At 44.3% G+C, this 23712-nt stretch overlaps 1 long non-coding RNA gene across 2 annotated transcripts in view; it reads left to right on the forward strand.

The window, feature by feature from the left end:
- The window catches only part of LOC123391746, a 30677-nt gene extending 26730 nt beyond the window's left edge, over nt 1-3947 (forward strand). For both annotated transcript variants that reach the window (XR_006606442.1, XR_006606443.1), the window contains one exon: nt 1336-3947. This is a non-coding gene — a long non-coding RNA (uncharacterized LOC123391746). The remainder of the gene's footprint in view (nt 1-1335) is intronic.
- Nucleotides 3948-23712: the final 19765 nt, after the last annotated feature.

Here is a 23712-nt window from a genome sequence, read left to right on the forward strand (position 1 = left end):
TAGGGTGCTGTGGCCGGCTGTGCAATTAATACCCCACACCCCTCCTTCCATCTGGAGTCTCCTCCTCTCTCTGCTGTTCCCATCAGCACATGGTTGAAAAGAGGGGACTGCCTGACTGCCTGGGTGTTTGGCAGCCCTACCTTTGTGGTCACTGTTGGGTCTTGGCTGAGCTGGATCAATTGTAGCTCCTTACCCTTCTGGTTCTAGTTCATTGGTCTAAGACCAATCACTTCACTCAATTCAGGCTACTCACAGTCATTCCCTGATATGTCTTTTAAAAACAAAAACTGAGGTGGGGTGATGGGGTGCTGATGGGGTGCCTGGGTAGCTCAGTTGGTTAAGCATCTGCCTTTGGCTCCAGTCATGATCCCAGGAATTAAGCCATGGCATCAGGCTCCCTGCTCAGTGGGAAGTCTGCTTCTCCCACTTCTCTTTCTACCCCTCCCCCATCTCATGCTTGCTCTCATTTGCTCTATCTCTCAAATAAATAAATAAAATCTTAAAAAAAATAAAAACTGAGAAAGAGGATGGGGTGGACATAGTATGGTGTAAAACTTAGAAGCTGTTAGAGGCCATGTCTTCTTTGTATTATGGAAACCACTGTGCAGTAAGAGAAGGAAACTAACACACAGAGAGGCATAGAGATATATATGGTGAGAGAGAGGCAGAGAGAGAGGAGAGAGAAGCAGAGAAGCAGGCCTAGAGGATCTTGAAGGATTCCTGAAGCCCATTTGCATTCTTGCTTTTACAATGACTTGGTTGGATTCTTTGAGTAAATAATATCCATCTTTCCCTTAATCTGGTTCAAGTTGCAACCAAGATTCCTGACTGATACATATACCTATTTGGTTTTGCTTATTAGTCCTGTAGCTATCTGAGTGCAAATGCAACCCCTCCCATGTCTGTCTTTGTGTTTGTAGAGGGCGCAGCCACCCTATTGGGTGCCATCCATCCCCCAAGATGGCAGAGTCCCTTCTCAGGCCTATGACCCTAGACCAGGGCTGGTCCATCTTTGCTAATTCATGAGTAATGAATTGCTAGTTCGTGACTAAATTCTCCCACACAGGGTGACTGGGTTACTGCCTGACCGTGGCTTTCTTCCCATTTTAGACTGTGTAAACCCATCAACAATCAGCAAATTAGTAGTTTGTGATCCAGGGTCTCTTGTGGTTTGTTTATGGCTGCCACTTTCCCCAGGGCTGAGGAGTCCTTTCCACAGGTGTTTCTTCAGCCTGGGCTTAATTTATTCCTTTTCTCTTCCCTCTGTCACCCAGGCTAATTCTTGCTTTTGTTTATAATTGAGTTAAGTAAACTGACCTCCATCTTCTCCAGCAGAAGCCTCCATGCCTCCATGGCCCATTAATGCTGCTGTGGTGTGACTGGACATCAGCCAGGCTGTAGGACACCAAACATCTGGATACTGAGAAGGCTTCAAGGGCTGCTGCCGAAGGACAGTGTCAGGGCTGGGGGAAAGGGACATGACAGCAAATTTTCATCACCAGTGACCCGAGACTTGGTCTGGCACTCACACCAAACCCTTCCTGATGTGAAGTAGTGAGGTCAGCTTGGGTGTACATTCTGAGCTGTAGGCCATGCCTGGAGGGGAGCAAGATGTCTCCCTGGGAAGAGACCGTGGAACACATCTGTGGAAGAAGCAATGGCCAAATGGTTATGGATGAACAGAGGAGGCTGTGACGGGGGAGTGGAAGACAGTCCTCAGCCGGGTGCTACTGTGATGGGCAGTCACTGGCCTCTTCCGGCGCATCTGCCTGCAGGGGACCTGGAGCTGCAGGGATGGAGTCCAGCACTCTTCTAGAGCCCACTCCAACCAGGGACCCATAAATATTGGTCTGGTTTTGGTACAAAGACCAGCCCCAAGCACATCAGCGGGGTGTTTTCAGCTGGGAGGAGCAGACATATTCTTTCACTCTGGCTCTCATGTGGTCCAGCACATGGGGAGCTGTCTGGGTGGGGGCTACCAACCAGAGCTTGGCTGCCCCCCAGCCCCTTGCCCTAAGCCCTGACGTCACAGCCCAGACATCTGGCTGTCAGATCTGATTGAGCTCATGCCTGGAGAGAGCTGGCAGGCCAGGAGGCCTAACTCCACACACATCCATGCCCACCCAGCCAGGATCTGCCTTCCCCTGGGGCAAAGCACTAACCACTTGGAGACTTGCTATCCTCATATGTGGAACGGGGATCATGATAACACCTACCTGGAAGGCTTTTCATAAGCATTAATGAAAATGATGAGCTGAATGTCATCAACATACAGGACCTGGCAGATCGTAAACACCCAACTAGTGATAAGCACTACAGTAATGTATAACAAGATGCTCCTCTTACTCTCTGGGACAGTAATGTCCTGTGTGATATTAGGCAAGCCACTCTTTCTGAGTCTCAGTTTCTTTACCTGTAAAGTGAGAGTACTTCCATCAAGCTTCCTTTTCTAATCCAAAGTTTCACTTTCTGTGAAATGAGGATATTTTCATATTTATTTAATGGGGGGAATAGAAAGAAAAAGGCTCAAATGACATATAGTCAATATGATAAAGCTTTGAAAAATATGAAGAACTGTTTTAACTCAAGAGAGGATAATGATAATGAGCAATAATGTAAGTGCTAATTAATGCTAGTAGTTTCCCAATATGCTTTATTTGCTTGCTAAAGGGTTGAAGGGGAGAATTTCCAGGGTATGTGTTGGGGAGGAAGACTGGCAGAGTGGTTCTGGGCAGAATGTAAATTATGCAGGGATGTGGCTGAATTGGAGACATTCAGCCCACTCTTGGGATATCTCCAACTCATTAGGTGTGTGGTTTGGATAAACCCTCCAAGTGGTTCTGAAGCTCTTGACTCCTACCTCATCCCCCTTCTTGGGTATTCCTCACGTTAGCTCAAAGCTTTGAGGCTCATTTAAATTCAGTGCCCCAAGGATCCCATTCATAACTATTCTCAGATACTCATGCCTATGTGTGATTGGAATTCCTGTAAGGGAAGAGTCTGGTCTAAGAAGGCTGTAGACTTGGAGTTGGTGTATAAGGGGAGAGCTCCACAGAAGGGAAGACTGCAGGCGAGCGCTCCCTTGGCCAGTGGTCCATACCTTACATATCTTACATACCTTACATCTCTACCTTTGTACTGGCAGAGATAGTCCAGCTGCTGTGTTCTCAAGAGCTAGCACAGGGTCTAAATTAGGGTATCTTGGCATCTTTAATCCCATATTTCCCTCCCTGTCCTCTGTTGATCTGCTCCTCTCTTAGAAGGAATTGTTACTATTTTTTGTGTATCTCCATGACTCAAGCATAGTGTGGTAAACTTTATTTTCTATAGCTTGTATTGTGAGAACAATACACATTTCATAGAATATTATGAAGTCAGTTACTTGTCTGAGGTTGGGATCCCCTAGAAGTAGTACTAAGAAAAGGATATGAATGCAAGTGACCTCAGAAAGCTCCGAGAGAGTGCAGAAATGAGAAAGTGAATGGAAGGAGCAGATAAAGATTGAGTAGCAATTGGTATGGGAAACTGGGGCATAATCTCACTGAGTTGTCCCAGACAAGGGGAAGGAAGTGGAGGTATCTAAGCACCATCACCCCATCTTTGGCTGAGGATGGACTCCAGGAGCACTAAGCCTCCATCAGCTCTGGCTTGTCCTGAGCACAGGCAAACACGGGGCCTAGTGGGTAGTCTTCAGTCTGGAGGTGACACTGAAGACTATTGCAGAGAACCAAGAGAGCATGCTGAAATATGCCTTTACAAATGAGGTACATCTCTCACTCTTGCCCTCAAACTCACCGAGACTCTTATGTGAAATTCCCATCAGATCTCTAGGCTGGGATCTCTAGACTAGTGCACTATGACACAGTTTTGGACAATGCCATGGTTTGTCATTATGAGATGAATAAAAAAAAAAAAATCTCTTGATCCCCCTGTTGGAAGACGCTGCATGTGTCTCATTTTTCTGCATGTCTTACCAGCCCAGACTCAGGCTTCCTTTGTTCTTGGCTGCCTTTTCAAGGTTGCTTATGTCGTTAATGGTCCAGGAAGACAGAAGTGTCTCCCTGTGGAGCAGAGAGCAGCTTTGTATGCTGTCCAGAACAGTAAAGAAAAAATCTACTTCTGGGTCAAAATTAGGCAAACTTACTGCCTATTATAAAGGATTCAGGCTCCCTAATCTCAGAGATCTTCTGTAATGCAAACCATGGTGCGGCACTCACCTGGCCTCTTTGCCTAACCCTGTAGCAAGTAGGGTTCCTGGGACTGGCACAAATGCTGATGCTCCAGATACTGTTCTCACTGTGAGTAATAGAGTTTTTTGTCTCTGACCCAGGAGTCTCATGTCTCAGCCAGCGTCCATGAAATTACTGGCAGGCAAGCTTTCTAGCTTGCGAGAAGTGTACAAATCTTGCTCCTGCTGCAGCTCTTGACGTCTCTCCTACTGGTCCCCCAAATCAATTGCTTGGTCATCATGTAAGTGATGTAAAGAGACTTGAGACCTTCTGCTCAGGAGCTCAAAAATCTATTTGGGCAAATAAGACAAATGAATAGGAAGTAAAAAAAAAAATCTATAACATAGTCTGATCACTAATAGCATAGAGTGCTTGAATAGGGGCTTTGTGGAAGGGGGTTTGGAAGGAGAGAGAAGAGCTGGAGCAAAGCAGGGAGGCTGGGACTGCAGGCCAGTGCTGTCCACACCTTGTGTAGGTGAGGGTCAGCCCCAGCACAGAGTTCATCGGAGTGCCAGCTAACGAGTGCCCACTGAGTTTGGAGGGTGATGGAGAGCCCTGGAAGCCCTTATGTCCCGCTGCCCTGCCTGTGTCTCCCAGGCACCACCCTTATCTTCTCTGGGACTCACTGTTCTGACACCTTCATTTCCATTGGCTCACTGTGTCCAAGGTGCCTTGGAGAAATCCCCACAGAGTACATGGCACTTTTGTGAGGCACAGAGTTGTTTGTGTGGCCCAGAAGCCATGGTGGGGACTGAGTCCTGAGTTCTTAGAGCCCTCATCTGCACTCCTGGGCAGCAGCCAAAGACCACCAGAAATGTCCAACAGGCAGATTTATAGCCAAACGAGGAAGAGCATCCCCGTGAAGATACCTACACAGTCGTTTCAACAGGAGAATTTACAAGCATCCGTCCTCCTTCCCTTGCTACTGAGTGGAAAAATACACTGGGCCCAGAGCCGTGAGCTCCTTGCCAAGGCTTGTGACTCATCCCTAAGTCATAAATAACGGGTCCCTTATGACAAAGCAGAGAAGGGAGCCGGGCCCAGGGCCACGTATTTATTAGAAAAGAGAGTAGAACCATTAGTCGGGGGGCTTGGTTTCCAGAAAACTCAAACCACACCGTGTTAGAGAAGGTCAGGAGGCACTTCCACAGGAATTCAGACCTGACTTTTTTTTTTTTTTTTCCTCTATAATCTCAACCTGTCATCTGGGCTGGAGCCCCGTGGTGCCTCCACCAGAGGCATCCCTTGGCCACACCAGTCCCGTGGATGAAGGCAAGGCTTCACCACATCCCAGGCCCTGCTGGGTGCCTCCTGACAATGACGAGGGGAGGAAGGGCCACATGTCCTGGTGACTACCACACCTCCTGGGACCTCCATTTTGGAAGGCTTCCCAGGTGGCCATCACAATGAGGCAGGAGGGGAGCTGTAGGGGTTGTGCAGGCTGTAGGACTGGCTCGGGCGTGTGACGGGCATGGTCTAGGGGCAAAGGGAAAGAGAAGGAAAGGTTCGCTTCTCTCTGGAACGTACTCCCTGGGACTCTCTTCCTGTCTCTGTGTCTCTCTCTGTCTGTGGGTATATAGGACTAAAAACCCAAAGGGTAATGGATGCAGACAGGGAGGAACAATAAATCATTTGCAGCCTGTCAATGAAACCTTTAACGTTTGAAGGAAATACAGGCATGTGTGATTCGGGAAAGCTGAACTTGTCATCTTCCCCCAAACCCTCTCCTGTGTGTTCAGCACACCTCCCGAGCTGCTCAGGTTGGAAAATGGGGGTGTCCAGGATGATACCCCACATCCCCCTGTACCTGCTAAGGGCAGCACCATCCTTACCTGATGGCTTTCTTCTAACTTACAGCTAAAATCCATGCCCTTCAGTGTCATTCTGAGGCCTGGGCTAGTGCACCATTGAGGCTGTTTGACCTTGTTCTTGTTCACCTGCCTGATCCCTGCTCCCTCACCACAGCCCAGGGCCAGCACCTCCGTCCACATGCTGATTCTTTAGAGCCACCTTGGCCAGGTGCACACCAGCCTCCTGAAACCGCGGTAGCCCATGACTGCTGCTGCCCATCTGTGTCCCCAGCTTGGCCACACACACCTCCGGGCAGAGATTATCTTCCCTAACCCTCCGTGTCTGCATAGCCCCTGTTGTTCCACTGCAGCCAGGGAGAACTCAAGGAGTGAACGATGAATGGCCAAAGAGATGAATGGAGTGGTGAATCAACCCTGTCTTTATGACAGCCCTTGGCACACACAGGAATGTGTGCTGAGTCTGCTTCCCCTCTCTGAACTGTGCCTTATTTTCATTGCCGCCTTCTGGCCTCCAAAGCCAAGGGCCTTAACTAACAACTGGCCTTGACTGCAGATGACTAACAGAAGCTCCATGCGTGGGTTCGCTCTTTGATCTTTGCTACCTCGGCTATTAGGGAGACGGCACTCTTCTACTCAGAGTGACACTGGGCATTTCGGGCAGCACGTAAGGGCCACGGGTCTCTTTTAATGTGGATTTACAGGGCCCTGGTTTTGGGTTACTGTGGTTGGAAAGGCATTCCCCTACTGTGTTTCCGTGCACACTACAATCAGACTGTGAGCATTAAAACACAATGGAATCTGAGAAGCCTTGTAGGAACCTTCTGGACCAACCAGTGCATTCACCATACAGATGAAACCCTCAGCGACAAGGCTTTGGTCCACAGTCTTTGGTGTTGGTGGGAGGAGTGGCTCTGGAACCCCAGGGGTTGTCAGGGAACTCACTGCCCCAGGCAGTTGACTCAGAGTCCTCATCTTGCCCCTGCCCTCTTCATCAGGTCCTGAGACCAACCCCTCCCCCGGGCTGGGCGACTCCTCCAGAGCCTTCCAGGCCCTTGGCACATTTCTTAGCTGCTGTGCTGGTTTCCAGGTTCGCTTGTTTCTGTTCTGCCTCCCATCAAGCCCCTGGTGCTCAGGCTCTATGGAGAGCATGAGAAGGCTTCAACCTTGCAGATGACGAATTTGGGTCTCAGGTCTTAGAATCAAGTTCTGGGGATAGATTTAAGGTAGAGGGCCATCAGAGCACCTTCCTGATCCTGTCCTAGCATCTGGCATGCTCAGCCAGGGCTGAGAAGGGCCTGCTGCGGAGTTACAACAGGCCCATCCATCTCAGTGGGACCACTGGGCACTCGCTGACTAGGGAGAACACTCCCAGCCGCAGGCCAGGGATGAGAGAAACAAGTGTGAAGCAACACACAGCAACCCTGGGGCTTGAGTCTCGAGTTCTTACCACCCAAGTGTCTCCAGAGTCAGGGGGACATTTGGGGAGCACTCTCTGGAGGGGGATAAACTCTGGGAAGTGTCAGGGCAGAGATAGCATGGGAAAAGAAGGATGGGGCCAGAAGGATGCCCTCTTCTCTGAGGACTTTGGTTAGTGCTGGGGCAGGAGTAGCCCTGTGCCTTGCAGCCCTGTGGCAGGTGGGTAGGAAAGGTGGGGAGTCCGAGTCAGCCTAGAGGGGTCATTCAGGCTGGTGCCCTGGCTGGAGCCCCCAGCCTCACCTGCCCTAGCCTCTGCGGGGGACATTACCTCCCTGCCGACAGGCTTCCCTGCACACTTCCCAGCCAGCTCTCCTTCTACCTGGTGGCCCTTGCCCCATCAAACCATGTCTCTGGAGAGACAGAAAGTCTCCCAATGAGCAGGGGGAGCTGAATTCCTGGAGTCCCTCCTGAGCCCAGTGGGAATCTTCTTCATGTGTGGGGGAATGAGAACAAAGAGACAGGCTTCTAAAGGGCCTGGAGTCAGCAGGGGTGTGCTCAAGCTTTATCTAGAAGGATGAAGGTGGCTGATTACACTGCCCGTATGCAGGAGGCCTCCTGGGGAGCTCTCCAGCTTGGAGAGAAGTCAGTATTCTTGGGCTCTTTTATTGCCCACCGTCACCCTTGGCTCCCACCCTTCACCTCCGCAGCTCTGGAATCATCTGCATGTTCTAGGTTCCGGCCCAAGGTCTTATATCTGCTCAGAGGGCTCTTTCTACCAACTTCCTAACCTTGTCTCAGGCTTCTTGCCCTGGATAATTCCTAGTCAGTCTTCCAGAGCCCCTTCAGATACCAGGCACATGATTAGCCTCCGTTAAACAAAACTCCAAGCCCTAATCCAGGATGGGGGGCTGCAGGGACAGAGAGGTCTGAATTCAGGCTTGGTTCTCGTCGCAGATAATTTTCATCTGATTTTCTTGTGATCTTGGGCAAATGTCTCCCGGTGTCTGGTCTCAACTTCTTCATCTGTCAATGAGGCGGCTAAGTTGGCTGAGCCGTGAGCCTTCCAGCTCTAACACACACCCTGGGTGGCAGCGAGGCCAAGGTCCCGGCCCCGTGCTCTCCCTGCTGGCCTGCCTCACCCTCCCCAGCTGGGAGGAACATCCTGAACAGCGTTAAGAATAATAAACATGGGCTGATAAACATCAATAGGCCCACCCGGTGCCAAAAGGGAAAGAGGGAAGACTGTGCTTTGCTGGCTGGAGCCTCCCTGGACCAAGGAGCTGCTGCCAGCTCCTTAATCATCTGGAGACAGCCGGCCGGCTCCCCCAGCCCCGCCCCAGGCCCAGGGCAGGCAGAGGCCAGGCCAGGCCCTGGGGGAACCCGCCACTGGGTCCTTAGCTACAGGCTGGTTATAGATGGCCCCCTGACCCCTGTGCCAGGCCCTCTTGCTGGACAGAGGTCACCACTCTGCCTGAAACCTGCAGTGGTTCCCCACGGCCCAGGTGACACAGCCTACATGCTCCAGCCGGGGCATGGAAGGACCCTCATGCAGGCTGTCTCTCCGGCCTCATGGCTTACCTGGTCACAGACTAGATCCTCGAAGCGCATCTTGCCATTTTCCAGAAATGCCAAGCTCTTATTCTTTTGAGATTTCTCACAGACTGCTCCCTGCTGCCCTGGCAGAATCCTACTTTGACACTCCATTTAGGCCCGGGTTTAGAGTTAGTATTTTTAGCCAAAGAGGCTCTGTATTCTAATTATTTGGTGCATGACCCAGCTCTCTTACAGACCATGAACTGTTAAAGAGAGGAGCGCTGTCATGGAGGAGTAAGGCAGGCTGTCACCTGGAGCCCTCAGCATCACCTGCCTTGGGTTCTAGAGGGACATCACCAGGAGCCAGGCATCACTTTGCCATGTGCTCTGAGGCAAATCACTTAACCTCTCCGTGCCTCAGTTTCCAGTAAGATAAGATGGCATGAAAGTTTGCTGCTGGGCTTACATGGAGACACATCTGGAGCCCTCAGCAGAGGCTGAGGCCCAGCCGTGCCCTCCAAGGTAGCTCTTATCATTTAGGTTGGTGCACTATGCACTACCAGTGCTTGACACGAAGTAGACAGCCACAGGTCGGGGATGACTGCGTGACTGTCTGCTTCATGGCTATAGAAAGGACCAGAGACCTGGCTCCTGCTTCCAGTCCTGATCTGCTGTTATTATACAATGGATTTCTGCTGAGGGCCTGGCTGTGGTGGCCAGTGGTGTGGCTTATAGGACAGGTACCCACTGAGGGCAGGAGCTGCATTTTTTCTCCCCACCAGGACAGGGCAGTCATTTCACGTGGAGCCTGTGAGTTTTGGTGAACTGGGGGACTTCTGGTTGCCTAGGTCTCTCCAGGGGTGCTGAGGAACTCAGTGGTTGGTGGCTCTGGGTGCTGAGTCATGTAACTCTTGGAGTTAGTGGTGGCTGGGGGAGGGAGGGTGACCAAGGCAGGAAGTGGGCTGCTATGTACAGGGCGGGCTGCCTCTATGACCTCCTGGGCCTCCGGGGCTCTTCCCAGAGTTAGTGACCTGGCTCATTCATTAAACCACAAGTCCAAGGGCACCACCATTCCCAGGGCTGCTCGACTCGCCGACTTCCAGCCTTCCCGCCTCCCTGGGGAAGCTGTGTCTCCCTGCTTTGGTCCAATTTTCCATGTGGGATTTCCGGAGACACCAAATGGGTCATGTGATAGGAGACATGGTTCGGGAACTTCGTACATTTCTAAAATTCCTGACCCTATTTTCAGATGCCTGCTCCCCTGTGCATACCCATCCCCAGGCGTACCCTTTTATTATGAGCAATATCCTCCTTTCCAGTGGAGAAAAAGAAACATTAGCAGATGCATGAATCAGAGTTCCAGTGGGTTGGGAATCATCTCTTAATTTGAGAAGGTCTTTCTGCTAGACTATGTATGGTTAAGGCTTGCCTGAGGGGTCCTGGTGGGACATGCACAGTTTTTGTAATAAGAAGACACTGAGGAAACTCAAGCACTCTGTTCTGCGTTGGGGATCATGTATTGTCCGTTTACTTACAGCAAGGGGCTGCCCTGGCCTGTCCATCAGGGAACTTGGGAATGACCTTGCCTCAGGCTGTCTCAGGAAAAGTCATGTTACAGCTCTGTTTCTGGGGACCACAGTAATGCATGGGCACATGCCAGCTCTGGGATTTTCATTCTTAGTCACTTAGAGAGGGGAAATACAGGCTAGATAGCCCTGAAAAACTGGCACCAAGAAATGGTTGGTCATGGGGGACAGGGCCTCAGGCTATGAATAGGGAGTGTACCTGAGGATACTGGGGTTCTAGGAGGAGACAGGGCCAGTGCTGAGAACTAGAGGGGGTGGGACTCAGAAAGAAGAGGGGACCCAGATAAATGCCCAGCACTACAGTTGTGAGCCAAGATCACACCTTTGAACAATCAGAAAAAGATGTCAGAGCACAGCCCTGAGGCAGAGTGCAGGCTTGGTGGGCAATGGCTGGGCTGGATTTCAGCCTTCTGTGTGCCCCTCCTGCTGGGCCCTTACGCAATGAAGGCATGACCTGAACAACCTTTGCGCTATGGCCCAGAGCCCAGGAACAGAAGTGCTAATGTGTGTGTGTGGGAGCTGGAGCTTCCTGGATCAAGGACTGGGTCTCCTCTCCCCTCTATGTCCTTCTGCTGTCCCTACGAGGGGAGTCTCTCCTCTCTGGGGCCACAGTGTGGGGGCTGTGAGGCCAGCATGGAGGGGTTAGCTGCTATAGCCTGGGGCCTTATTAATGGAGCACTGAGTGCGGCCAGGGTGCCCTCCTTCCCTCTGTGGAGGTGCCCTGGAGACAGCTGATTAAGCAGGTTGGCACGATGTCGGCAGTGATTTATGGGCTACCCAGAAGCTTCTGCCTGGAGAGCTGGGCTGCTGTATTATTCATGGAGGAGAGCTGTAAATCTGCCCCTGGAACTGGCTCCAGCTCTGCCCTGGAAGATGAGGACGGAGGGATGGGTGGGGAAGGAGGGGCAAGGTGCTCAGAGTGCGGGGTAGTTCTGAACAGGCATCTGACCCCTACTTGTTGGTCTGGCATGTATTTACCCTTGGTAGTCATCTTGTCTGTTTCCTTGCATTTCAGAGGTGATACTCTATGCCTGCCTTTGGTGATGCTGGCCCAGTAATTCTCTTGTCTAACCTGGATAACTTTTGCTAGCTGAAGCCCAGGGTTCCTGCCTGAGGCAGTTCTTAACAGGAATTTAAAATATCAGATCACATTTCTCTAGAACAAATTGGGCAGTGGGGTTCTCCATTCAAAAAGCTGTGCGAGTCTTACTTCTGTCTGTCCTTACTTCTGTCTTACTTCTGTCTGTCCTTACTTTTCTCTCACTCACTAATATCTTTGTGTGAGAAAATGCAGGGCAAGACATAGCCTTGAGCATGAGAGGAACCATTAGTGCAGTTAGCTTCTTGAACTTGAGCTTGCATCAGAATCACCTGTAAGGGTTGTCAAACATCGATTTCTGGGCCCTGACCCCAGTGTTTCTAAATCAGGAAGTCCTGAGTGAGGCATTTCTAGCAAGTATTGATGATGCTGCTGACCCAGGTCACACCTTGAGAACCACTACCTTAATGTAATTTAACCCAGTTTTGTTGTGCTAACATCATTTAATGAGGGCAGGAACCATCAGTAAAATAAGCAGTCATTGAATTCATTAATTAATTCATTCAATAAATGCTGACTAACACCTACTAAAAACACAGATATGAAAATCCAGCTCATAGTTCAGCAGAGACGAGAAAGACATGTGAGCAGACTGGGCATTTGCTAAGTTGAATCAAGTGATTCAATATACTCAGCCTCTGTTGAAGGCTTATAAATACCTTCACTATCCGCTGCTGTGATCTAAATAAATAGAGAAGCCGTAGTAGCATGGTGCTTTCTTTTCCAAGGCTGAATGGAGAGCCACCTAGAGATTACATGGGCTGGGATTTGGTCAAGTTTGAAGGTACTACTGTCCTAAAAAGGAGATGTTCTTCCAGACTGGGAGATGAAGGAGTCTTCATCATAGAGGAGGTGAGACTTGAAGGATGAATTTGGGAATGAGGGGAAACTGGTAAGTGTGGCTATCCATGGTAGAATAATCTCTTCAATTTCACAAGTGTGACTGTCCACTTGCTTTCTGAGCTGAAGCTAAAAGACCTTTCCTCTGACCATCCTGGTCCCAGGTCTTCAGTTTCTCATGGTTTCTCCCCTGTGTTTCCTCCTGGGACTTGTAGGCAACAAATATGCTTGTCTCAAAGATTTCTAAGTGCAAACCTAGTAACAAGTGAAGGTGGTCTGGACAGTGTCTGAGACTGGGTTGGGGGAGAGGATGAATAAGGAAGAGGTTTTGTGACAGAGCAGAGATGAGTCACCAGGAACTATAATAGGGATGCCTGGTTGGGAAAGGGAAGAGGGCATGGGGTAAGGAGCAGAATAGCAGGATATTTAGATCCTATAGCAGGAAGTCCTGTTAAGACCTCTTGAGACTGTATCCCACTCCCATCCTATTGCTCAGAAGGAAGCATTTTCTTTAGTTATTTATTTAAAGATTTTATTTATTTGACAGACAGGTCACAAATAGGCAAAGAGCCAGGCAGAGAGAGAGAGAGGGGAAGCAGGCTCCCTGCTGAGTGGAAAGCCCGATACCGACCTTGATCCCAGGACTGGAGATGATGACCAGAGTTGAAGGTAGAATCTCAACCCACTGAGCCACCCAGGCGCCCCAGAAGGAAGCATTTTAAACTATTTTAGTATTTCTTTTGGTATTTCTATTTATATCTCTAGCTAAAATGAATGCATTGCTTTCTCTTTATCCATTAACTTCAGATATTGACTTTCTATCATGATAGATGAAAATATAAACTCACTTATACACACTTCTGTACACCCCCCATTCTCCTAATGTCATCATATCTAGATTCTTAGTAAAAATAATTTTCAGAGTTTTCATCATTGTGGCTATAAATTTTGCTTACTGTTGACACAAATGGTGTCTAATTACAACAGTCTAATTACATATTATTTGTTGTATAACTTTTAGCTTTTCTTGGAGTTAATAATTGCCTCTGATTTTCATTTATTTTCTTTTCTTTGAATGGCCTACTAAGTAATTTCACACTTTTTCATAGCTCTACAAAATACCTCTCAGTTGCAATTTTCTGATTGGTTAAGCCTGCCACATAACTTACCACTTTCATTTTCTCTCCCCTGGAGTCCTGTCTTCTTGCACACTGAGATCTGTGGCTCTATCCGGACTCACTTCTGTCTCTGGCTGTTGCACAGCCTCATCTTGCCCCTTCCTCTCTCTAACATCCTGGCATTGCCTTTGTCCTTCTCTTACGTTTATTCCTGGTTGGTTTGACTCCATGTCATGTCTGCCTGTTTCTTGATTTACTCCCTTGGCTTTGGTTGTGCCAAACCTCCAATAGCTTCCCATGAAACAGTACAACAGAATTAAATGTTAGGAGATTCTGAATGTCTGAAATGGTTTTATTCTACCCACAAACTAGATTGAATATAGGTGGAGAATTTTCAGGTGAAAATAATCCCCCCTCATAATTTCTAGCTTCTAGTGTTGCTGTTGAAGAGCCCATGCCATTCTTATTCTCAGCCCTTTGTTTGGGCTATCTTTTCTCTTTAAAATCTTTCAGATATTTAACTCTGGTATGTTAAAGTTTGATGATATTGGGTCTTAGTGTGGATTTAAAAAATTGAATTTCAATCTAGAGACCCATGATCTTTAATTCTGGTGTGGAAGAACTAGCTAGCTAGGGATGATAAACCCAAAGAATTGTAAGCAATAAGATACTCATTGGCTTAAGCCACTAAATTTTGAAGTGGTTGCTATGTAGCAATAAATAACCAGAACAGTGGGAGGAGAGAGCATAGGTCTATACTGCATGATTCAATCTGCAGGTTTTTTTATTCAATGCCCTATATTAGCTGGCTCCTTACCTCTACTCTCTCTGCACTTAGATTCAAGAGCTTCTATAGTTTGGACATTTATTGGCCTAAATTTAACTACCTGTATTGGCTCCAACATTCAAATTATAGCATTCAAGATCTCTACTCCGATACAGGTCAAGCCTAAAATTTGGCACTATGATGACTTATAACTTTTTGATCCAATATCCTGATTCTAGCTAAAACACCTTTTTTTTTAAAAAAAAAAAAAGGTTTTTATTTATTTATTTGTTTGTTTGTTTATTTTTGCCCTGCAAATTCTAGCCACTTCAGCAGCAATAAGTTCCAATATCACTTTCTTCCACTCTTTAACATTTTTCCTCTCTGCCAGGCAGAAAGATAAGATATTTATCTTCTTCAGAGATCACAATCTTGTATTATGTGTTGCCTAATACCCCCCAAAACACTTGCTTTATGACTTTGCTCCAGTTTTAAAGTTATTTATAAAACAAAAGTAAGTCTGATATTCGTTATTGCATTACTTCTAAACAATATATCTTTTGAACTTACATTTTCATCAGAATCTTAGAGTCACATTAGCTTACTTTAATTTATGAAAAATGCTCACAAAATAACCTATTTGACAAAATGAGTTATTATCAAACCATCAGTAAATCATATTTACTTTATTCCAGATCAAAAGCTTAACTTTGGGGCGCCTGGGTGGCTCAGTGGGTTAAGCCGCTGCCTTGGGCTCAGGTCATGGTCTCAGGGTCCTGGGATTGAGTCCCGCATCGGGCTCTCTGCTCAGCAGGGAGCCTGCTTCCCTCTCTCTCTCTCTCTGCCTGCCTCTCCATCTACTTGTGATTTCTCTCTGTCAAATAAATAAATAAATAAAATATTTAAAAAAAAAAAAGCTTAACTTTATTTTTTTTTAAATTTTTAAATTTTTTTCAGCGTAACAGTATTCATTGTTTTTTGCACCACACCCAGTGCTCCATGCAATCCGTGCCCTCTCCAATACCCACCACCTGGTTCCCCCAACCTCCCACCCCCTCCCCTTCAAAAACCTCAGATTGTTTTTCAGAGTCCATAGTCTCTCATGGTTCACCTCCCCTTCCAATTTCCCTCAAACACCTTTTTCATCAAGCTTGCTCCTCTCCCTAACCTAGGACATTTCCTTTCTAATCCTTTTCTTCATAGTTCACCTGCATCTTTTGAGAAAATGGAATTAAAATTCCCTCTGCACAATGTCTTCCTAGACTTATTTCCACTGGTGCAGTTCCTCCAGCAGATGTAATACAGAAGTCTACTGGACACTGGTTCCTGACTGCTGATGGTTTTAATGGAGACAGGGTTTGCAGGCTCCAATGAGGCCTGTATGCTTTTCCCTTGAAAAGTCTGAGAAAAATCTAGAAAGAGATGAAAATGTGTAACATCACTGAAAACCAAGGCTGATGATGATATTTTCAGATTATTAGAGGAATTCTTATTAAAGACAATACTGTTAAAGCTGTATCACAAAAGGAGAAACAAATGGCACACTTGTGTTCCTTTTGACATAAAGCAGAACATTTCTTTCCTCCTCCTCTGATTGCCCCAAGACATTCTGATACCAAATGAAAAAACTATGAACCATCCCAGTACTGTGTGAGTGCAGCTTATTGTGCCTTCCCGCTAACATTTCTACATTCATTTGGGGAGTGAAACTGCCACAAAACAGCAGGGCAGTATAGGCTGACCTCAATGACAGTGCTTTGTATTCCAGGAGGCGTAGGACCCTCATGCATAGCCCCATACTATGGGTAGGACAGAGCCTTAATAGACCTGGAACAAAGCATGCTGGGAATGAGTTTCCAAGTTCTAGGAAGCCATGAAGTAGGGGTATGACAAGACTCGGCCACACTATGACAGTACCATATTAAAAGAAAGCCTGGGATCCAGACCTTGGGCGTTGGGCTGAGGTCTTTATAAAATATATAACCCTCAAACGCCCTAATGTTATAGCTTTGTGAAGGGGATTCAACTGATTCCCAATAAACAGTGGGAGCACCAAGGGAAATCTACACATTTTGTTTGATGCTAAATGGAATCTTGATATGTCTCTTTTATTTTGAAGATGAATAAAAAGGGAAAACACTCAACTTGATCTATTAAAAAAAGATGAACTGTGGAACATGAGAAAGGAAACTTTATCTTGATGACTCAGATGTGCAGAGAGTAACAAGAGTTCAATTTTAGAAAATTGTTTGGAACCCTCACTTAGTTGAAAAAAAAAATGTGGCCTCTGAACAGCTAAAGGAAATCATAAGGGCAGAGAAGACCACAATGAAATAAGATGAGATGAAAAGATGCCAAAGTGAGGTGAAAAAGAACTAGGTAAGATGTTAGAGTGTGTCAAGTTACCTACAGCTATGAAATGAACTGTGTTAAAACCTAGTGAGCTAAATCACACCATTTCATTCTTCACAATTCTGTGGGAAGGAATTAGAGCAGGGTGATTTGATCAACTCTTCTGCTCCATCTGGTATGGGGTCTGCCTAGGAGTGGTAGCATTTAGTTGAGAGGTGGCTGGAGTTGGAATGTTCAAGATGACTTCACTTCTCACATATGGCACCTGGTGGCTGAAGAATTGTGGGACCCTCCCTCTCTTTCTCATGTGGCTTGAGATTCTTTATATGGCAGCTAGATCCCCTAAGTGAGAAAGTAGAAGCTGCCAACCTTCTTTAAACTGAGGATTGGAAGTCCTATAGTATCACTTCTGATATATTCTGTTGGTTAAATCAGGTCACAAGATCAGCCCGGGTTAAAGGGAAGAGAAAAATTCTCCACTTCTTGATAGGAGGGGATGCGTGTGCATACAGGGTTAGGAGGAATAATTCACAGTCGTTTTTGTCGTCAATCTACCTGGGAATTGTAGTTTCAAAATAAGGATGGAAAAGAAACTTAAAAAGAAAATTTAGGGGCGCCTGGGTGGCTCAGTGGGTTAAGCCTCTGCTTTCGGCTCAGGTCATGATCCCAAGGTCCTGGGATCGAGCCCCACATCGGGCTCTCTGCTCAGCAGGGAGTCTGTTTCCTCCTCTCTCTCTGCCTGCCTCTCTGCCTACTTGTGACCTCTGTCAAATAAATAAATAAAGTCTTAAAAAAAAAAAAAGAAAATTTAACATCCACACCAAAGGAGGTGAGGAGCAGAACTGACACTATGGAAAACTGGAATAGTGGTGTGGAACACAAATTTGCATAGTCCCAGAAGGTATGAGTGGATATAGAGATGGAAATAATGAATGAGAGACAGAGGACAAAGAAGCAAGGTCCTAATGGAAGTTCCTTTCTATGCTTGTAGAATTTCCCATGTGAAGTATCTTGGTGGTAGAACTGTCCCACACATTGAATCTGAAAAGGCCAGAATTTCATTTCTTCAGGTTTATTGCTAAGGTGCTGGCATGTGATGTGTGCTAGCCAGTCAGGAACATGCATCTGGGACTTTGAAAAGGAAGCTTGCAGCACAAAGATGAAAGGACTAAGGAGAATTTTCTTGGAGGGTGGCAGGCACTGGGTTCAGGACAGCACAAGCCGCAGTGTCCAGGGTCCAAGGCTAGAGCGGTAATGCTGTGAGGAGCTCCCAGGGTTTGGTGGTAGCATCCTGGAGTCCTCACTGGGTATGTTCTGTGGTGCAACTTGGTTGTCATTCTGGTTGCTCTTGAGCCTCCCTGTAGGCTGCCCATTTTCGGAGCTTGAGTCTCTCTACACACACACACACACACACACACACACATAAAAATTTTTTTGGTAAGATTCCCAGGATCTGTTTAATAAATTCTTTTCACTGCTAATTCAGCCAGAGTTAGTTTGGGTTGCTTGAAATTAAGATCCCTGACTTGTACAAGGATATGAACAAAGACTAACAGGTATTGCTATGGGAGAAAAACCAGGGTAACTGGAAGAGGCAATAATCGGTCAAAACAAATTTTCTTTTTCTTCTTAGAAATCAAAAGGGAATCCAAGTATGTGTCCAGAAGTGTTTTTATATATTTTAAGCAAGATGATTTTAAAAAGAGATCTCATCTGGACATATCATGGACATAATTATATTTCATAAGAAAAAATATTAATAGGAATCAAGAAGTGAAAAAAATAGATTATCCACAAGTTAGAAGGACTTCAGACTTTTCATCTGCAACTCTAACTGCCAAAAGAAAAGATAACAATGTTTCAATTTTTTTAGTTTTGTGGGTAAAAGTCTGGGATTCACATTTTTTCTTTAAAAAGAATTATTTGAAGATGTTTAGCCTGAAACTCAGTGAGTGATTCTCATACTTCATTCTTCTTCCTCAAAATTGTTTTAGCTATTCTAGGGCCTTTGTCTTCCACGCAAACTTCAGAATAAGCTTGTCTATGTATATTAAAAGAAATCTTACTGGGATTTTGATAGGAATTGCATTAAATCTATAAATCATTTGAATAGGACAGAAATCTTTATTAAGTTGAGGCAGCTAATCCATGAACACAGTATGTCTTTACCTTTATTTAGACTTTCCTTGATTTATATCATCAGCATTTTGTAAATTTTAGCATACAGATACTATACACACCTGTTTTGGTAGATGAATATCTGAGTATTTAATTTTCCTTGGAGTTATTATAAGTGGCATCATGTTTTACATTTCAGTTTCCATATGTTCATTGTTAGTGTGTTGACCTGCAATTGATTAGTATGTTGACTCTGTATCTTATACCCTTACTGAACTCATATATTATAGTTTTTTAGTAGATTCCATGTGATTTTCTACATAGACAATCATGTCATCTGAAAATACAGTTTTATTTTTAAACTATATTTATTCCTTTTTCTTGCCTTATTATAGGGGCTAGGGCTTCTAGTACTATGCTGAATAAAAGCAGTGAGGGCAGATATTCTTGCCTATTCTTGATCAGAAGGAAAAGCTTTCAGTCTTTTACCATTAAGTCTGATGTTAGCTGTAGGTTTTTAAATAGATGCTCTTTATCAAGTTGAGGTAATTCTCCCCTGTTCCTAATTTGCTAAGATTTTTTGTCATGAGTGGTTATTGGATTTGTCAAATGATTTATCATGGAGTTACATATAAAACATAAAACTATAAAACTTTTAGGAAAAAAATAGAAGATCTTGGATTCTGGATGTAAGCAAAGAATTCTTAAATTTGACACCAAACTATGATCCATACCAAATAAAATAAAGATAAATTGGACCTGGGGTGCCTGGGTGGCTCAGTTGTTAAGAGTCTTCCTTCAGCTCAGGTCATGATCCCAGGTCTTGGGATCGAGCCCCTCATTGGGCTCCCTGCTTGACAGGAAGCCTTCTTCTCCCTCTCTCACTCCCTCTGTTTGTATTCCCTCTCTTGCTGTCTCTCTCTCTCTGTGTCAAATAAATAAAAATTTAAAAAAAGATAAATTAGATCTTATCAAAGTTGAAAGCTTTTTCCCTGTGAGGGTTCATATGAAGGGGGTAAGACAAGCCATAATATTTGCAAGTCACATATTCGACAAAATGACTGGTATCTAGAATATGTAAAGAACTCTCAAAACTTAATGATTGTTTAAAAAGTCCCATTGGAAAATGGGGAAAAGACATAAACAGATATTTCACATAAAGAGAATAGACAGATGGCAAATAAGCTCCTGAAAAGATGCTCAGCATTATTAGCTTCTTTATTCATCATAACCCCAAACTGGAAACAATCCAGATATTCTTCAGCAGGTTAAATCAACTGTGGTATATCCACACCATGGAATACGACTCAACAATAAAAAGTAACCAACTATTAACACATGTAAAAATGTGTATGAATTGCCAGAGAATCATGGTGAAAAAAACCAATCTCAAAAGGTTACATATTATATGAATCCATTTATATAACTTTCTTGAAATGACAAATACGGGAATGGAGAGCAGATTAATGGTTGCCAGGGGCCAGAGATGGGGTCTAAGGGTGATGGAGTGGAAGCATGAGTGGCGATAAAAGAGCAGCACGAGAGATCCTTGTGACGAGGAACTGTTCTTTATTTACTGTGGAAGTGGATACAAGAAATTACACGTATGATAAAATTCTACAGAATCAAAACACACACACACATGCACAAATACAAGTAGAACTGGGGAAATCTGAATAGGATGGGTGAATTGAATCAATGTCAATATTCTGATTGTAACTACAGTTTTGCAAAACATAACTTTGCAGGAAACCTGGTAAAGAATACATGAAGTCTCCTTATGACCTCCAAATACATGTGAATCTATAATTGTCTCAAAAAGTGTAATAAAAAAAAAGAAACAATCATTTGCATTAGTCAGAAGCCAAACAGAGATGCCTACCATAACCATTATTTGTTGATATTGTTATAGAAGTTTTGGTTAATACAATTATTTAGGCAACTGAAAAAAGAAACAAGAAATAGGAAATGAAATTATCATAATTTGCATATAATTTTTTTTTTTTTTTTTTACTTTGAAAACCCTAGGGAACAACAGAAGACAGTTCATAGGGAAACCAGTCACAAATTGAACTCACTTAACAAAGTCTTATAGAATAGCAATAGCTAGTTAAGAAAACAAAGATTTCCCTGGCATGAACTATTGAAAACTGTGCTGGACCCATAGGAGTAAAACCATAAAACATTACTGAAAGGCATAAAGGAGGTCTTTAATAAATGGGAGGTTAGGCTTCTTGTTGGGAAGATTCAATATGTAAAAATGTAATTTCACCACAATTTAATTATACCTTCAATAAAATTCTGATAAACATCTCCATGGAAGTTTTTCAGAACTTAAAGAGAATACAAAGTTCATTTGGAAAAATAAATGGGGGAGAAGTACTTCATTATTACGCTAAACACTAAACACTCAATGCAAGAAACTAAAAAAAAAGAAAAAAAGAGAAGAGAAAAAAAAACAAAGGAAATAAGGAAAAAAAGAGTAATAAAGCAATTAATTACACAAAGAGAAATAGAATTGATAAATATAATCAAGAGCTCTTTCTTTGAAAAAAGTAATAAACACATTCTGCCTGATACTGCTCATCATAATAAATCCTGAAAAAAATAAAGAAATAAAGAAAAAACTAAAAAAGGAAAAACTAAATAAAGAAAAAATAAATCTGTAATTCGATTTTTTAAAAAGATTTTATTTATTTATTTGAGAGAGAGAGAGCACAAGAAGGTGGAGGGGCAGAAGGAGAGGGAGAAGCAGACTCCCCACTGAGCAGAGAGCCCAATGCAGAGCTCCAACCCAGGACTCTGGGATCATGTGAGCCAAAGGCAGGTGCTTAACCAACTGAGTCACCCAGGGGCCCCTGTTTTTATGTTGGGAATAATATAATTATGCGTATTTTAAAAATTAATTTGTTCAGCTGAGTTCTCACTAACAGGCTTTTCAATTTCTCTAGCTTTGTAATATATTTAATTAGCATAGTAGTTATACTTTAAGTTCTGAAGTGATTGAGTCCAGAGTTCAAATACAGGCTCCTGATATTTAGTACTTCTGTAATGATGGGAAACTTTGTTAATGTCTCTCAGATGCATGTAATAGTACTTCCCTAAATTTTTGGAAGGAGTGAATAGAACCCACAATGCATATGAAATACTTAGCTTTGTGCTAAGTACAGTATAAGCGCTCGATAGATGCTATGTTTTTAGTGTCCAATGAGGCAACATCTGAAGGTTTTAAAGACTGTCCTATTGAGACCGCACTGACTTATATATTTATTCCAGGCAGAAAAACATCTTTACAAAATCCCATCTTCTTATCCAGAAACAGTCCCTGTCTCTCCTCTTACTCAAGTCTTTTTCTGTGTCCTCCTGTGAAAAATATTCTACATTCCCTCAATAGATACATATCGCTAGCATCAAACCTCTAAGTACTGTGTAGTCTTTGTTGATATTTGGTTGGCTTTTCAAGCCAGATATTGTTGATTTATGGGAAAGTTACTGATTTTGGAGTATTTATTCTCGATGAACAGGTACAAAAAAAGTTTTTTGCTTTTTCCTTTCCAACATTTCTTCTTTTTTTTTTTTTTAAAGATTTTATTTATTTATTTGACAGAGAGAGAGAGAGATCACAAGCAGGCAGAGAGGCAGGCAGAGAGAGAGAGAAGGATGCAGGCCCCCTGCTGAGAAGAGAGCCCGATGCGGGACTTGATCCCAGGACCCTGGGATCGTGACCTGAGCTGAAGGTAGGGGCTTAACCCACTGATCCACCCAGGCGCCCTTATTCTTTTTTCAGTAGTGATTTATTGACATCAATGAAATAACCCTATGTGGATAAGCTTGACTTTGATTCTGTTACTTGCAACCAAAAGAGTACTGACTGATTATGCCTTGGAAAAGACGGAATTAAAAAAAAATCCATTTGATGTCAGCTGCAATCTCCACATATCTCCTTATATCTACTCACTTAAAGTGAAGAGATTTCCTAATGTTTACCCACCCCTGCATTCCTGCAGTTCAGTCTGCTTGATGATGCATTACTCTTGAAATATATTGCTGAATTCAGCTTATTTACTTTGTGAAGCTTTGATTTCTTTAGTCAGGTTTGATATCAGAGTTTTGCTAGATTTGAAAATGATTTGAAATATTACCCATATTTTTCTCTGGTCTTAAAACAGTTTATATAGTCCAGTAATGATCTATTCCCTCAGTCTGAAATACTTCTGGGCCCATCACCTTTTGGCAGGTAAATCTCTAAGGTTTCTTAATTTATTTCAAGCTTATTTCTCTATCCTTTTTGTCTCTTTTTGGAATCAAGTTTGATATTCTCTCTTGCCTTCTTCCCTCCTTTATAATTTTTCTTCCTCCCTTCTTAAATACCAGGAGCAACTTGGTAGATCTGGATAAGATAGTGGTTCACACATGGTAGGCAATGCCCATGGCTTTAACTTGGGGTGTCAGAGTTCAAACAGGCAAGCCTGCATGCGGTAGTGGTGGTAGGGAAAGGAAACTAGTTATGGGGGTGGGGGTGATCCAATAAGTAAGTATATTAAGAATAATGAGAGTCAGGTCCTTACTGTCAGTGAAGGGAAAAAAAAAACTAGAGTGAATCCTAGAATTCAGTAGAGTGGTACTGAATTGGAATTGGAGGTATGGGTGAACTCATAATTTTCAACATGGAACACAAATATAGCTAGCAATAAATGCATGTATTTTGTGTGTGTGGGAGGTTTGGTTTTCTGTTGCTGTGTAAGAAAGGACCCCCAAACTTAGTGCCTTAAAACAATAGGACATATTTATTATTTCATAATTTCTGTATATCAAGAATCTAGGAGTGACTTAGCTGAGTGCCT

Source organism: Mustela putorius, unplaced genomic scaffold (genome assembly GCF_011764305.1).
Source record: "Mustela putorius furo isolate JIRA1106 unplaced genomic scaffold, ASM1176430v1.1 tig00000281_pilon_pilon_pilon, whole genome shotgun sequence".
Taxonomy (NCBI): domain Eukaryota; kingdom Metazoa; phylum Chordata; class Mammalia; order Carnivora; family Mustelidae; genus Mustela; species Mustela putorius.